This window comes from Anolis carolinensis, chromosome 6, assembly GCF_035594765.1.
Source record: "Anolis carolinensis isolate JA03-04 chromosome 6, rAnoCar3.1.pri, whole genome shotgun sequence".
Lineage (NCBI taxonomy): Eukaryota > Metazoa > Chordata > Lepidosauria > Squamata > Dactyloidae > Anolis > Anolis carolinensis.
This window is the reverse complement of record NC_085846.1, coordinates 42,693,086-42,707,625: the sequence shown is the minus strand read 5'-3', so window position 1 is coordinate 42,707,625 and position 14,540 is coordinate 42,693,086. Positions and strand designations below refer to the sequence as shown.

General features: G+C 43.1%; 1 long non-coding RNA gene across 1 annotated transcript; it reads right to left on the bottom strand.

The window, feature by feature from the left end:
* Nucleotides 1-7,574: 7,574 nt before the first annotated feature.
* Nucleotides 7,575-12,197, bottom strand: LOC134292405 (uncharacterized). The gene is made up of 2 exons (XR_009999650.1): nucleotides 9,831-12,197; nucleotides 7,575-8,580 (listed from the first exon to the last, which is right to left on the bottom strand). It is a non-coding gene; the product is annotated as an uncharacterized LOC134292405 (long non-coding RNA).
* Between the last annotated feature and the right edge of the window lie 2,343 nt (nucleotides 12,198-14,540).

Genomic DNA, 14,540 nt, shown 5'->3' with positions numbered 1-14,540 from the left:
CACATTTCCAGGTGCTGGAATATCATGGTTTTTAGCCGAATATCTTTGCACTTCTGTATGTTCTGCTATTGGAAATCACATAATATTTAATCTGGGTTTGTTCTCAGGTTTTAGATGTTTGTTCCTGATTAGTCGATTCCTAAAAAGAAGGTGACCTTTGTCTAGAAGGCAAAATCTTTGTCCTGGGAAGAGTAACTTTGTCCTTCACCTGTTTAATGAAGTATGTGGCAAAAAATGAAGTTCCTGGGATGCAACAAGTACTTTCACATTAAGCAATACACAATGAAACAGGAACAGACACTTTCAAACCAGGAACAGAATGTCATCATTACTGCAATTAGTCAGACCTTGTTGTATGGCCATCTGTGCAGACAGGTTTCATGGTGTACTTGTGCTAGGGAACAACAGGATGGTGTTGCCGAGTTATACATCTTGGTTCCTCATTGGATGTATGCTGATAACATCCGTAAAAGGTAAAAGTTTTCCCCTGGGGTTTGGTGCTCATCTCCATTTCTAAGCCAAAGAGCCGGCGTTGTCTGTAGACACCTCCAAGGACATGTGGCTGGCATGACTGCATGGAGCGCCGTTACCTTCCCGCCGGAGCGGTAAATAATAATAATAATAATAATAAGTTTATTTATATCCCGCCTCCATCTCCCCCGAAGGGGACTCGGGGCGGCTTACAGCACAATCAGATACAAAACAATACAAAATAAAATATGAAACATCAGAAAACAAAACCAATAATAATATATACACAGCAACCGGAAAAAGAAAAAAAAAACACAACACGGTATTAAAACATCGAATTAAAAACAATGAGGTTGCAATAGTACCTATTCATCTACTCACATTGGCATGTTTTCGAACTGCTAGGTTGGCAGAAGCTGGAGCTAACAGCTGGCGCTCACTCCGTTCCCGGGATTTGAACCTGGGATCTTTCGGTCTGCAAGTTCAACAGCTCAGTGCTTTAACACACTTCACCACCGGGGCTCCGACATGGGTACAGTTTAGTAAATAGCAAAAACGTACCACTGGCTGTTGGGACATGGATGTGCTGGAGAGGAATGTAGATACTAAGAGCCAAGGTCATGCAGGTGGCTAATAGAAACAGCCATGTATAATCCAGACACAGCACCCTACCGTCCCATTTATTTTTATTTTATTTACAGTATTTATATTCCGCCCTTCTCACCCCGAAGGGGACTCAGGGCGGATTACAATGAACACATATATGGCAAACATTCAATGCCAACAGACAAACAACATACAGTATAGACAGACACAGAAGCATTTAACATTTTTTTTCCAGCTTCACGATTCCGGCCACGGGGAGCTGTTGCTTCACCGTCCACTGGTGGCTGTACGTCCCATGCCACAAGTACGGAACCAAATCTGTCTGGACAGATTGCCAGGCTCTAAAAAGTGTCAATAATGACACACCTCTATTCCTGGCTTGAAAGTGTGTGTTCCTGTTTCATTGTGCAGTGCTGACTTGGGCAGAAGTGGTCCTACCCCGTGAGGTTTGTTTGTGTGGCAGAAACTTCATGAAACGCCTGGAGGGAACTGTTTTTCTGAGCAGGACCAAGAACGCAACTTTTGCAGAAATCCACATGTCCGTATCGCTGCATCCTGGGGCTTTTAAAAAAGAACTGCCGAGGTTTCCTGTGGAGCCTCTAAATCTTGGAACAAAGCAGCAAATGTGTCAATCGGTCCTGTAGAATGTATGCCAAAACAGCCGTCAGAGCAGGCATCAAGCCTGGCTCCGGAGGGTGGGTCTTTGAAACGTATTTTGGAAGGTGTTCTTTTTGTTTAAAATTAGGCTGCCAGCGCAAAGGAGGAGGAAGGTGAGGAGGAGGCTTCAAAACCACCTGCTTGATGGACACTCCTTGCTGTTGCCACTCGCTGCTTGTCGGCACAGAAGCTACTCACACCGGGAGGGGCTGAGTTTCTGCGATTGCTGCTGCCTCGCCAATCCGGGGGGCTTTCGAGACCATCGACCATGGTATCCTTCTGGGGCCGATTTCGGGAATGGGACTTGGGGGCATTGCTTTGCAGTGGTTCCGCTCCTTCCTGGAGGATCACAGCCAGTTGGGGAATCTGGGGGATGCCTGCTCGAACTCCTGGCCACTCATCTGTGGGGTCCCCCATGCTATTTAACAAGTTGTATTATTATTATTATTATTATTATTATTATTATTATTATTATTATTATTATTATTATGTATGACACAGCAAACAAGGTAGATATGCTGGATTTCGTATCACAAAATCAGAAGTCAAACACTTCCCAAGTGTCTAGGACTGTGATGTATTTTCGGATGATGCGCGCAGATCCCAGTAGGGTGGCCTTTTGCAGTTGGCAGATCGTAATTTTCTCAATGCCATTTTGCCCCCCACACTGTTTGACATATACATGAAAGGTCATCCAAAGTTTTGGAGTTCGGAGCCACCTATGTGCGGATGACACCCAACTCTACTACTCCTTTCCACCTAAAGTCAAGGAAACTGTCCTGATCCTAAAGCAGCGTCTGTCATCAGTAATGGACTGGATGAGGGAAAACCAATTGAAATTTAATCCAGACAAGACACTGGCTGCCAGTCTGCTTCTGGGCAGGCACAAATCCAAATTCTGGTTGTGACATTTAAAGCCCTAGACGGTTCAGGTCCGGGCTATCTGGCCAACCGCATTTCCTTGTACGAATGTGCCCGGGTCCTGAGATCTTCAGGAGAGGCCCGTCTCTCAGTCCCACCTCCATCTCAAGCCCGGTTGGTGGGAATGTGAGTGAGGGCTTTCCTTCTTGGCGGCTGCCCCTCAACCCTGGAAGTCCCTTCTTCCCAGGAAAGCCAGAACGGCCCCCTCCCTGCAGTCCTTCCAGCAGCAGGGCTAAGCACTTTTTATTCACTCAGGCTTTTACATATAAAAATGTTCAGGGATCAGTTCAGGGAGTGCTGTGGTTTTTCATTCAGGGGGTGCTGTGCATGGGATGGGGGGACCGCTATAAGGGAATAGTTTTGGATGTTTAGATGTTTCTAAATCTTGTTTGATTCTTCCACACCCAGTCACTCTTCTTGGTATTGATAGTTTCCCTTTGTATCTTTCCATTAATTTTTCTTGTTTCAAATAATCCTTAAATGGATTTTTTGGGGGCTTTCCTTGATCATTTTTAAGTTGTTGGGTCAGGTTGTCTATACTCATGATGTCTAATGAGAACGCATGCCCAGTGTGGAACACATCTCACCACGTTAAAACAGTGGATGTGGCTCTTAATGAGACATGCCGCCTTATCACAGGATGCCTACACCCTACACCACTGGAGAAAATATACTGTTTAGCCGGTATTGCACCACCTGACATCAACTTCGAATATCAACCAGCACGCCAATGCCTTACATCAAAAAATAGCTTTCTAAGATCTACAAAGATACTCGCAGGAAGACCTCAGCAAGTGAGAGTCCAAAAGTGGCAGGCTAAAACCCGGAAACTCAATCCATGGCTAAGAGCGGATGAGAGACTCCCCCCTGAGCACACAGAAGATTGGGCAACATGGAAGGCACTGAATAGACTACCATCGGAAGCCCCTGGTGCAAATCCCACTCTCAGAGTCAGAGGAAGGCAAAGACGGCAGCCTCCCTCTTCAGGAGCCTCCCAGCATGGCCCCCGTTCTTCTCTTTCTCCACAACCGTCTTCCCAGGACCCCCACCCCCAACAGACCCCCTCCCCCTCTGATGTCCCCATCCCTCCCCCTCCCTCCCTCCCTCCCCCTCCCTCCCTCTGATGTCACAATGTCTCCCCAGGCGATTGGACGGTTGCTGCCTCTGGGGCTCTTCCAGCTTCCTCTGGCCTCATTCTGCCCTCATCCTCCGCTCATCGCTGCCCTGCCCTTAGCCTCGGTCCTTGCCTCCCATTGCGATTCTAGTATTTGTGTTTAGTTTTGGTTTATTGGTTTGTAGTTGTTGTATTTGTTGTAGTAGTTGTTGTTGTTGTATTTGATATTTGTTCTCATTATTGGTTTGTTTGTGTATTGTTAGACTGTTAATTGTTTTTGTTATTGAGTGTGTTTTATTGAATATATTTATTTGTAGTATTTGTTAGAGTTTAGAATCGTAATTATTTAGCTTTTTTCTAAAATATAGTATACATTTATTTTATTTTATTTTATTTATTGGTTTGTATTCTTTTTATTTTATTTATTTTATTTGCCGTATTTTCTTATTATTATTTATTATTTGGTTGTTTTTGGTTTGTTTTGTTTTTGTTTTGATTTTGTTTGTTTTTGTTTTGAGTTTTGTTTTTTTTTTTTGTTTTTTTTGTAATCGAAATGGAGGTATACGACCTGCTAAATACCGGCTGCCTGCTTCCCGAGATCCGGACGATCTATTTGCGTCCCCCTGAGCCCGAAGAAGCCTCCATCAAGTGGCCAAGGCCACCCGTCCATCCGCAGCGGCCAAGCAGGCAGAGGCGCCCCTTATGGGAACTGGCCCCACAGAAAGCAGCCCAAGCGGAAGTCCTGAGGGAGAAGGTCAAGAAGCAGCGGGAGGAGAGGCAGCTCCGAAGACCGACACGGCAGGAGCCCCCTGCCTTACAAAGCAAGCCCCACGGGCTTGGGAAGACCGGCAAGGAAGGCCAGAAGGAACAGCAGGATTCCATCAAAAAGGATCTCCGGCCGGGGTTTGTGCGCCGGATGGCCAATGTGAAAGAGACAGAAGTCAAAAGGCAACAGTCATTTCTGCCAAAGATGCCTCTGAACACGGAACAGTGGAGCCCGCCCAAAATCATTCCTAAGCCTCGAGCCGGTCCACGCCCTCCTCCCGCAAAAACCCTCGCACCTTACCCTCCCACCTGGCCAGTGACCTGGATGTACCGTCTCCCACCCTTGATCTGGACGTCATAATTCTCAGACCATAATTATCTGATCGATGGGCAACCCTCAGGCAGCGAAGCATTCATCTGAGCAAAAGGAGGAAGAAGCGGCAGAAGTTAGAGGGTAACATTAAGGATCCTCAAGAAACAAAGCGTCCATCCAGCAACATAACAAGAGAAGAAAGAAAAGCCATTTGAGAAAAAGGCCCTGGAAATAGCACCAAAAAAGCCCCCGTATGGTTCCGATATTTGGATGACACCTTCACCATTTGAAGCCATGGAGAAGACAAACGGAATAAGTTCCTGGATCACATCAACAACATCCACCCAAACATCCAATTTACCTTGGAAAAAGAAAATGAAGGAAATCAACCATTTCTAGATGTCCTAGTCATCAGCAAACCAAATCAACCATTGAGCCACACGGTTTACAGAAAGACTACGCACACTGATGGATACCCAGATAAAAACTCCAACCATCACCCAGGTCAAAAAAACAAGCACAATTAAAGGATCTGCAAACCCCACCTGCTCCAATGTGAACTAAACCACCTAAACTGTGCTCTACCGGCTAGTGGGTATTCTACGACAGACATCAGGAGAGCTGCAAGAAGAAGAAAAGCCACAAGAACAAAGACAAAGATCCACCAGAAAGAAAAATATTTTTACCATAGGGAAGCTGATGAAGAAACACAACCTCCAAACAATATACAGACCCACGAAGAAAACTGAACAAATGCTACATTCAACAAAGAATAAGAAGGATCCTCTAACTACTACAGGAGTCGACCGTATACAATGCTGCTGTGGACAAGTCTACACAGGGACCTCAAACGAAGCGCTCGGACACAAATCAAAGAACACAAAAGGCATTGCAGACTAATTCAACCAGAGAAATTAGTTATAGCGGAATGCTTGATGAACCAACCAGGACACAAAATATTATTTGAGAACACACAAATTCTAGACCACTCTGACAGCCTTTATGTCAGACTACACAGAGAAGCCATTGAAGTCCATGAGCAGGTGGTCATTTCAACAGAAAGCAGGAAACCGTGAAAATGAACAAAATCTGATTACCAGTATTTTAAAAAATCAGAATCAAGAACACCACTCGGAAACAGAACTCCAGACAGCCTCCAGGCAACAAAGCCCAGGCTACCTCTATGCAGATACTCTCACTGATGGACTTTACAGGTTCATGACTAGTTTTGTTTTGAAGGGATTTGGAGAGGTTTATACTTTTTCAAATAGGGCAAATGGCAAATGCAAATGGGCTTGAAATGGGCCACTGTGTATCCCAGGGGGTGGAGTTGAGGGGGCACTCGCGGAAGACTATTGTGATCTCGAGGAGGAAAGCTAGGTGGGGTGCACAGTTGTCCCATTTTTCTATACCCATTGCCCCTTCAAAAGAAACCCTGAAGGAATAAAATATCTTTTATGGGAAAATATCATTTCCCCTTCTTTCTTATGCCCACTTTCATTGTTAAGAATGAATTGGGATGGAATGAGCAGGAGTCCAGCTGGCTGATCTAAAAGGCATGTGATCCATTAGCCTCTTGACTTCAGTAAGACAGAAAAATCCTGACATCCCAGCCTAATGCTGAACCTCGATGCAGGCTGAGACCGGGAGAATGCTGCATGTTGCTGGCCAGCCTGGGGTCGTCCTGGTTGCCGTTCAAGGGGTCCCAGCAATGGATAAAGGAGAACTTGCTTGGTTCTTATTTCCTCGGTTTTTGTCAGCATGTCTCTTTCTCTAATAAATTGATTTCTGAAATTGTTACCACTTGTTGTGCTTATTGCCTTTGGATCACAAGGTTGATTGTGTTAGAAATCCGGCTAAGTTTTACAGAGGCGTGCTGTAGTGTTGCCCACAGTAATATCCCCTTCACCCTCAGGACGCTCACCATAGATAGTGAAGGCGAAGTCAGTGCCACTTCCTCGGCCACTGAAGCCATCTGGGGTCTCCTCAAAACAGCGAGTAGCTCCTTAAATCAGTAGATTTGCCATGGTATCAGCTGGTAGAAGTTCATGTCAGAATAGGATGAAGCTTTGCACTCAGTGTTGTCTCTGTCCCCTGCATTTTTCTGTCAAGAGGCCGGGGTCAGACCTACCGAATCCAGAAAAGGAGGCCCTAATTCTTATTGTCTCAAGCCCTCTAGAGTGAAAACTGATGTCTTTGAATGGTAACTCCCAGGTGGACCCATCCTTAGCTAAGCTTGCTAGGACTGCTGGGAGATGCAGTTCAAAATATAGAATGGTTTCATATTTAGTGCCCTAGGGAATCACTCAAAATATTCGTAAACAAAAGGACCGATCACCAAATAGAAGTACACAGACCAAAACAGGCACACTGTGTCATGTTTTATTTATGATCAACCAAAAATGGTAACTCGGTAAATCAGTAGCTTAAGTTTTTGTCCTGGTATCAATTGATAGAAGTTCATGGAAGTGCTGACAGAAGAGGAAGCCTTGCACTGAATATCGACTCTGTCCCCAGGATTTTTCTGCAAAGAAGCTGGGGTCTGAGGGAATTGGGAATGGGATGCAGAGCCTTGAAAGATTGCAGATTGTCTGCCCCTATTGTAGGGGGAAAGTAGGAACTCCGTCAGCCCAATAAATTTACAGAATTATGGTTCTCTGAAGTCAGATTTTGACACAATGCTGAAATTATTCCATTCATAATTTTAAAATACAAGACAACCACCTCTAAATAAAAAAAGATTTTATTAAATCAGACTTGAAAGAAGTCACAGTAATTAAATGCACCTAACAAATTGTTCCAAGTGCATACTGTACACCACCAACCCCAAAAGGATTGATTTGCCATTTTATAAATAAAAAATTAACATATTTACAGTGAGAAGGAGGTGTTTATCAAGCACAATCATCTCATTTCGGGAATGTATTAAGACCTGATTACTACATTCTTGCAAGGTAACGTTAGACACAATGTTTTAGGAATTACAAAAATATTGAATAAATGCTTCATTTGTTACTGTGGCAATTCAAGCTGTTCAAATCTTTTTCCTTCCTCATCTAATTTTTTTCAACAATGTCTACTGAGCAGAAACAAATCACAATTGGTCTAAAACTGGCTAATCACAGTAAAACTACTTTCATTGTGCATGTTATCCTCCAGGGACAAAATTGTAAGTTTGCTCTAAAATAGCTTTCATGTCTTACATTAATGTAATCAAGGCTATATGTCAAGATTAGAGACCAACTGGTTCTATAAAAATACAGAATTTAATTTTATTTACATAATAGCCATTCTTTCCAATTTCCTAGAATATGTACAAAGTTCACATACTAGACAGTGTATCAGAATTTAAAATATACCACATTATGAAGTGAAAGTCATGTGTTTCAAGAGATTAGAAAATATTAAACATAAATTCTTAGCTCCATCCAATGGTAGCTTACATAAATATGACACCATAAAGCTGAGAATATGCATATTCCAGGGATGCTGCTGGACACTGAATTCTTCCTGTTGAATTACCACAGTAAAATCAATCCATCATAATTATGCCAAATTATTTATTCAGCTATCTTGAATGCTTCAATCCAGATAAACTCATTGTCCGTGATCTCTGTCGCAGCACTGGTTTTGCTGGGAATTCCAAGTCTTCAAATAAAGGGTTTTCTATAATGTCCGCAGCCTCTGGTCTTTCCGTGGGACTTGGAGAGAGCATGTGCTTTACCATTGCATACTAAACAGAGAATAATACACTATATCATTTCATAAAATGGAAAGCATTGTTAGCATCAGTGCCTATATACAATCTCCATACCCATTGAAAGATACTTTCCAACCATTTGCAAAATATTATGTGGCATAATAGATTAAAGTAGAGATTTTAATTCCTGTGGTTCCTCCAGGTAGAAAAAGAGATAAAAGGATAGAAGGAAACTACAAAGTAGGTAGATTTTTTAAAAGAAAACTAATAAACAGAAAAAGAGAGAGAAACATCAAAGACAGAAATAGATTGAAGAATAAAAATGCCTACAGAGAGCTCTGGGTGAAGTAAGGAAAGAAAGTGGAATATAGGTGTATATGAGTCTAAAAAGCAGAAAGATCTGTGATCATATGAACCCTGCCTCTTTCTGGGAAATGAGAAGCATATAAATTGTTTGTAGATTCCCCATTGCATCCACAGAGAATACATCCACAGTATTATGGAAGAATAAGAGTATGCTTTTTCTATCCTTTACTATAACCATTAAAAAACCCTTATAAATGTTTTGCTTTGAAAAATTAAATGTATATTGACACAGGTTTGGCCATGAAAGAATAATTTAGGGCAGAGGTCTCCAAACTAAGGCACACAGGCCGGATGTGGCCCTCCAAGGTCATTTACCTGCACCCCTGCTCTAAGCTTTAGACTTAGAGTCGCCCTAATTTTGAAATGAAGACACATAATCCTAATTAACTTGACTATATTATCCACTGTGGAATTAATGCAGTTTGACCAAATTTTAACTGCCAAGCTCAGTGCTATGGAATCTTATGATTTGTAGATTATGAAACCGCTAGCACTATTTGGCAGAGAAGGCTAAAATTATATACAATTACAACTCCAACAATTCCATAGTATTGTGCCAAATGGTATTAATTGTACAGTGCAGATGCACCCAGGGTCACAGAGTACTATGTGCTCAGACAAGGACTGCAGCTGCCTCTTAGCTGACAAAAACTGTTCTCCACCATAGATGCCACTTAGGACTTCATTAACAGAGCCACAAACTGTTTTTCCCCTAAGAAGCTTTAAAGTAAAAGGATTAAAAAATGTAGCTTACTAATAAAATCAAGATCATTTTTAACTATACAGTTTAGCAATCACTCACTCATTCACTGGCAATTTAAAGTTATGAAATGGAAATGTGAGTTTAAGCAGTCTTGTAAATGAAAAGTCCAAGACTAACACACAAATATAGACAAGAAATTTAAATGTGTACTTACCTCCTCTGGATACTTCTCAATGAACAGATCAGGAAACGTCAAATGCCTTACTTCACTCAATGTCTGTAATAACATTTTAAGAAGGACTTTTTATTGTCACTTAAAATGATATGCTCCACAAGACGTTACTGTACTTCATATGCCAAGACTGAACTAACTTTTTCCACAATATATAAAATACTCTGCAAGCTCATCATTAAGGTTCAGTTTATTCTACAAACTAAATAACATTTACTGTACGAGTTGCCCACACTCCTAGTCCTAGTTGCTATTTATCCCATTTATAATAAATGCACATCATTAGTAATAGGTACTGTCAGAACTTCTTAACACCTTGCATAACAGGGTCTATCCTGCCACACTGCATCATATCCTTGTGGAAGACATTTCTTGTTTTTCCTTTTTGTTGTCATTTTCTATTTCTCTGCATAATTATAGTTCTTCTTGTCCCTGCACACAAATCTGAACAGTTGCATTCAAGGTTCTTGCCTTATTTCTGTCACCTTTTATTTTTATTCTTTATCTGTTTGTAACTGCTTGAAAAGTTTCACCTGTAATCCACTGATGCTTCCTTTTATTTTCTGCTGAAGATAGTATCTTTTGGATTCCTTCATGACAATGTCCTCAGCTTCAGTTCTTCTGGCTTCAAGTTCTTTAGGCTTAATAGTACAATCCTATTTTATGTTATCTTTGCATTATTTGAGGATGTTCTTCAGGTTGTATTTTCAGATGATAGTTAATTTAGCATTTTTCTTTCTCTTTAATTTCAGCTACCAGCACAGTTGATGGTCTGTGTCACAATCTGCTCCATGGGTCCCCCATGCTATTTAACAAGTTGTATTATTATTATTATTATTATTATTATTATTATTATTATTATTATTATTATTATTATTATTATTATTATTATGCATGACACAGCAAACAAGGTAGATATGCTGGATTTCGTATCACAAAATCAGAAGTCAAACACTTCCCAAGTGTCTAGGACTGTGATGTATTTTCGGATGATGCGCGCAGATCCCAGTAGGGTGGCCTTTTGCAGTTGGCAGATCGTAATTTTCTCAATGCCATTTTGCCCCCCACACTGTTTGACATGAAAGGTCATCCAAAGTTTTGGAGTTCGGAGCCACCTATGTGCGGATGACACCCAACTCTACTACTCCTTTCCACCTAAAGTCAAGGAAACTGTCCTGATCCTAAAGCAGCGTCTGTCATCAGTAATGGACTGGATGAGGGAAAACCAATTGAAATTTAATCCAGACAAGACACTGGCTGCCAGTCTGCTTCTGGGCACAAATCCAAATTCTGGTTGTGACATTTAAAGCCCTAGACGGTTCAGGTCCGGGCTATCTGGCCAACCGCATTTCCTTGTACGAATGTGCCCGGGTCCTGAGATCTTCAGGAGAGGCCCGTCTCTCGGTCCCACCTCCATCTCAAGCCCGGTTGGTGGGAATGTGAGTGAGGGCTTTCCTTCTTGGCGGCTGCCCCTCAACCCTGGAAGTCCCTTCTTCCCAGGAAAGCCAGAACGGCCCCCTCCCTGCAGTCCTTCCAGCAGCAGGGCTAAGCACTTTTTATTCACTCAGGCTTTTACATATAAAAATGTTCAGGGATCAGTTCAGGGAGTGCTGTGCATGGGATGGGGGGACCGCTATAAGGGAATAGTTTGGGATGTTTAGATGTTTCTAAATCTTGTTTGATTCTTCCACACCCAGTCACTCTTCTTGGTATTATAGTTTCCCTTTGTATCTTTCCATTAATTTTTCTTGTTTCAAATCATCCTTAAATGGATTTTTTGGGGGCTTTCCTTGATCATTTTTAAGTTGTTGGGTCAGGTTGTCTATACTCATGATGTCTAATGAGAACGCATGCCCAGTGTGGAACACATCTCACCACGTTAAAACAGTGGATGTGGCTCTTAATGAGACATGCCGCCTTATCACAGGATGCCTACACCCTACACCACTGGAGAAAATATACTGTTTAGCCGGTATTGCACCACCTGACATCAACTTCGAATATCAACCAGCACGCCAATGCCTTACATCAAAAAATAGCTTTCTAAGATCTACAAAGATACTCGCAGGAAGACCTCAGCAAGTGAGAGTCCAAAAGTGGCAGGCTAAAACCCGGAAACTCAATCCATGGCTAAGAGCGGATGAGAGACTCCCCCCTGAGCACACAGAAGATTGGGCAACATGGAAGGCACTGAATAGACTACCATCGGAAGCCCCTGGTGCAAATCCCACTCTCAGAGTCAGAGGAAGGCAAAGATGGCAGCCTCCCTCTTCAGGAGCCTCCCAGCATGGCCCCCGTTCTTCTCTTTCTCCACAACCGTCTTCCCAGGACCCCCACCCCCAACAGACCCCCTCCCCCTCTGATGTCCCCATCCCTCCCCCTCCCTCCCTCCCTCCCCCTCCCTCCCTCTGATGTCACAATGTCTCCCCAGGCGATTGGACGGTTGCTGCCTCTGGGGCTCTTCCAGCTTCCTCTGGCCTCATTCTGCCCTCATCCTCCGCTCATCGCTGCCCTGCCCTTAGCCTGTCCTTGCCTCCCATTGCAATTCTAGTATTTGTGTTTAGTTTTGGTTTATTGGTTTGTAGTTGTTGTATTTGTTGTAGTTGTTGTAGTTGTTGTTGTATTTGATATTTGTTCTCATTATTGGTTTGTTTGTGTATTGTTAGACTGTTAATTGTTTTTGTTATTGAGTGTGTTTTATTGAATATATTTATTTGTAGTATTTGTTAGAGTTTAGAATCGTAATTATTTAGCTTTTTTCTCAAATATAGTATACATTTATTTTATTTTATTTTATTTATTGGTTTGTATTCTTTTTATTTTATTTATTTTATTTGCCGTATTTTCTTTTATTATTTATTATTTGGCTGTTTTTGGTTTGTTTTGTTTTTGTTTTGATTTTGTTTGTTTTTGTTTTGAGTTTTGTTTCTGTTTTTTTGAAATTGTAATGGAGGCATACGACCTGCTAAATACTGGCTGCCTGCTTCCTGAGATCCGGTTGATCTATTTGCGTCACCCCCCTGAGCCCGAGGAAGCCCCCGTCAAGTGGCCAGGGCCACCCGTCCATCCGAAGCGGCCAAGCAGGCAGAGGCGCCCCTTATGGGAACTGGCCCCACGAAAAGCCTCCCAAGCGGAAGTCCTGAGGGAGAAGGTCAAGAAGCAGCGGGAGGAGAGGCAGCTCCGAAGACCGACACGGCAGGAGCCCCCTGCCTTACAAAGCAAGCCCCACGGCCTTGGGAAGACCGGCAAGGAAGGCCAGAAGGCACAGCAGGATTCCATCAAAAAGGATCTCCGGCCGGGGTTTGTGCGCCGGATGGCCAATGTGGAAGAGACAGAAGTCAAAAGGCAACAGTCCTTTCTCCCGAAGATGCCTCTGAGCACGGAACAGTGGAGCCCGCCCAAAATCATTCCTCTGCCTCGAGCCGGTCCACGCCCTCCTCCCGCAAAAACCCTCGCACCTTCCCCTCCCACCTGGCCAGTGACCTGGATGTACCGTTTCCCACCCTTGATCTCAACTTCATAATTCGCGGACCATGATTATCTGATCGATGGGCAACCCTCAGGCAGCGAAGCATTCATCTGAGCAAAAGGAGGAAGAAGCGGCAGAAGTTAGAGGGTAACATTAAGGATCCTCAGGAAACAAAGGGTCCATCCAGCAACATAACAAGAGAAGAAAGAAAAGCCATTTGAGAAAAAGGCCCTGGAAATAGCACCAAAAAAGCCCCCGTATTGTTCCGATATTTGGATGACACCTTCACCATTTGAAGTCATGGAGAAGAAAAACAGAACAGGTTCCTGCATCACATCAACAACATCCACCCAAACATCCAATTTACCTTGGAAAAAGAAAATGAAGGAAATCAACCATTTCTAGATGTCCTAGTCATCAGCAAACCAAATCAACCATTGAGCCACACGGTTTACAGAAAGACTACGCACACTGATGGATACCCAGATAAAAACTCCAACCATCACCCAGGTCAAAAAAACAAGCACAATTAAAGGATCTGCAAACCCCACCTGCTCCAATGTGAACTAATGTGGCAAATGCAAATGGGCTTGAAATGGGCCACTGTGTATCCCAGGGGGTGGAGTATAGGGGGCACTCGCGGAAGACTATTGTGATCTCGAGGAGGCAAGCTAGGTGGGGTGCACAGTTGTCCCATTTTTCTATACCCATTGCCCCTTCAAAAGAAACCCTGAAGGAATAAAATATCTTTTATGGGAAAATATCATTTCCCCTTCTTTCTTATGCCCACTTTCATTGTTAAGAATGAATTGGGATGGAATGAGCAGGAGTCCAGCTGGCTGATCTAAAAGGCATGTGATCCATTAGCCTCTTGACTTCAGTAAGACAGAAAAATCCTGACATCCCAGCCTAATGCTGAACCTCGATGCAGGCTGAGACCGGGAGAATGCTGCATGTTGCTGGCCAGCCTGGGGTCGTCCTGGTTGCCGTTCAAGGGGTCCCAGCAATGGATAAAGGAGAACTTGCTTGGTTCTTATTTCCTCGGTTTTTGTCAGCATGTCTCTTTCTCGAATAAATTGATTTCTGAAATTGTTACCACTTGTTGTGCTTATTGCCTTTGGACCACAAGGTTGATTGTGTTAGAAATCCGGCTAAGTTTTACAGAGGCGTGCTGTAGTGTTGCCCACAGTAATATCCCCTTCACCCTCAGGACGCTCACCATA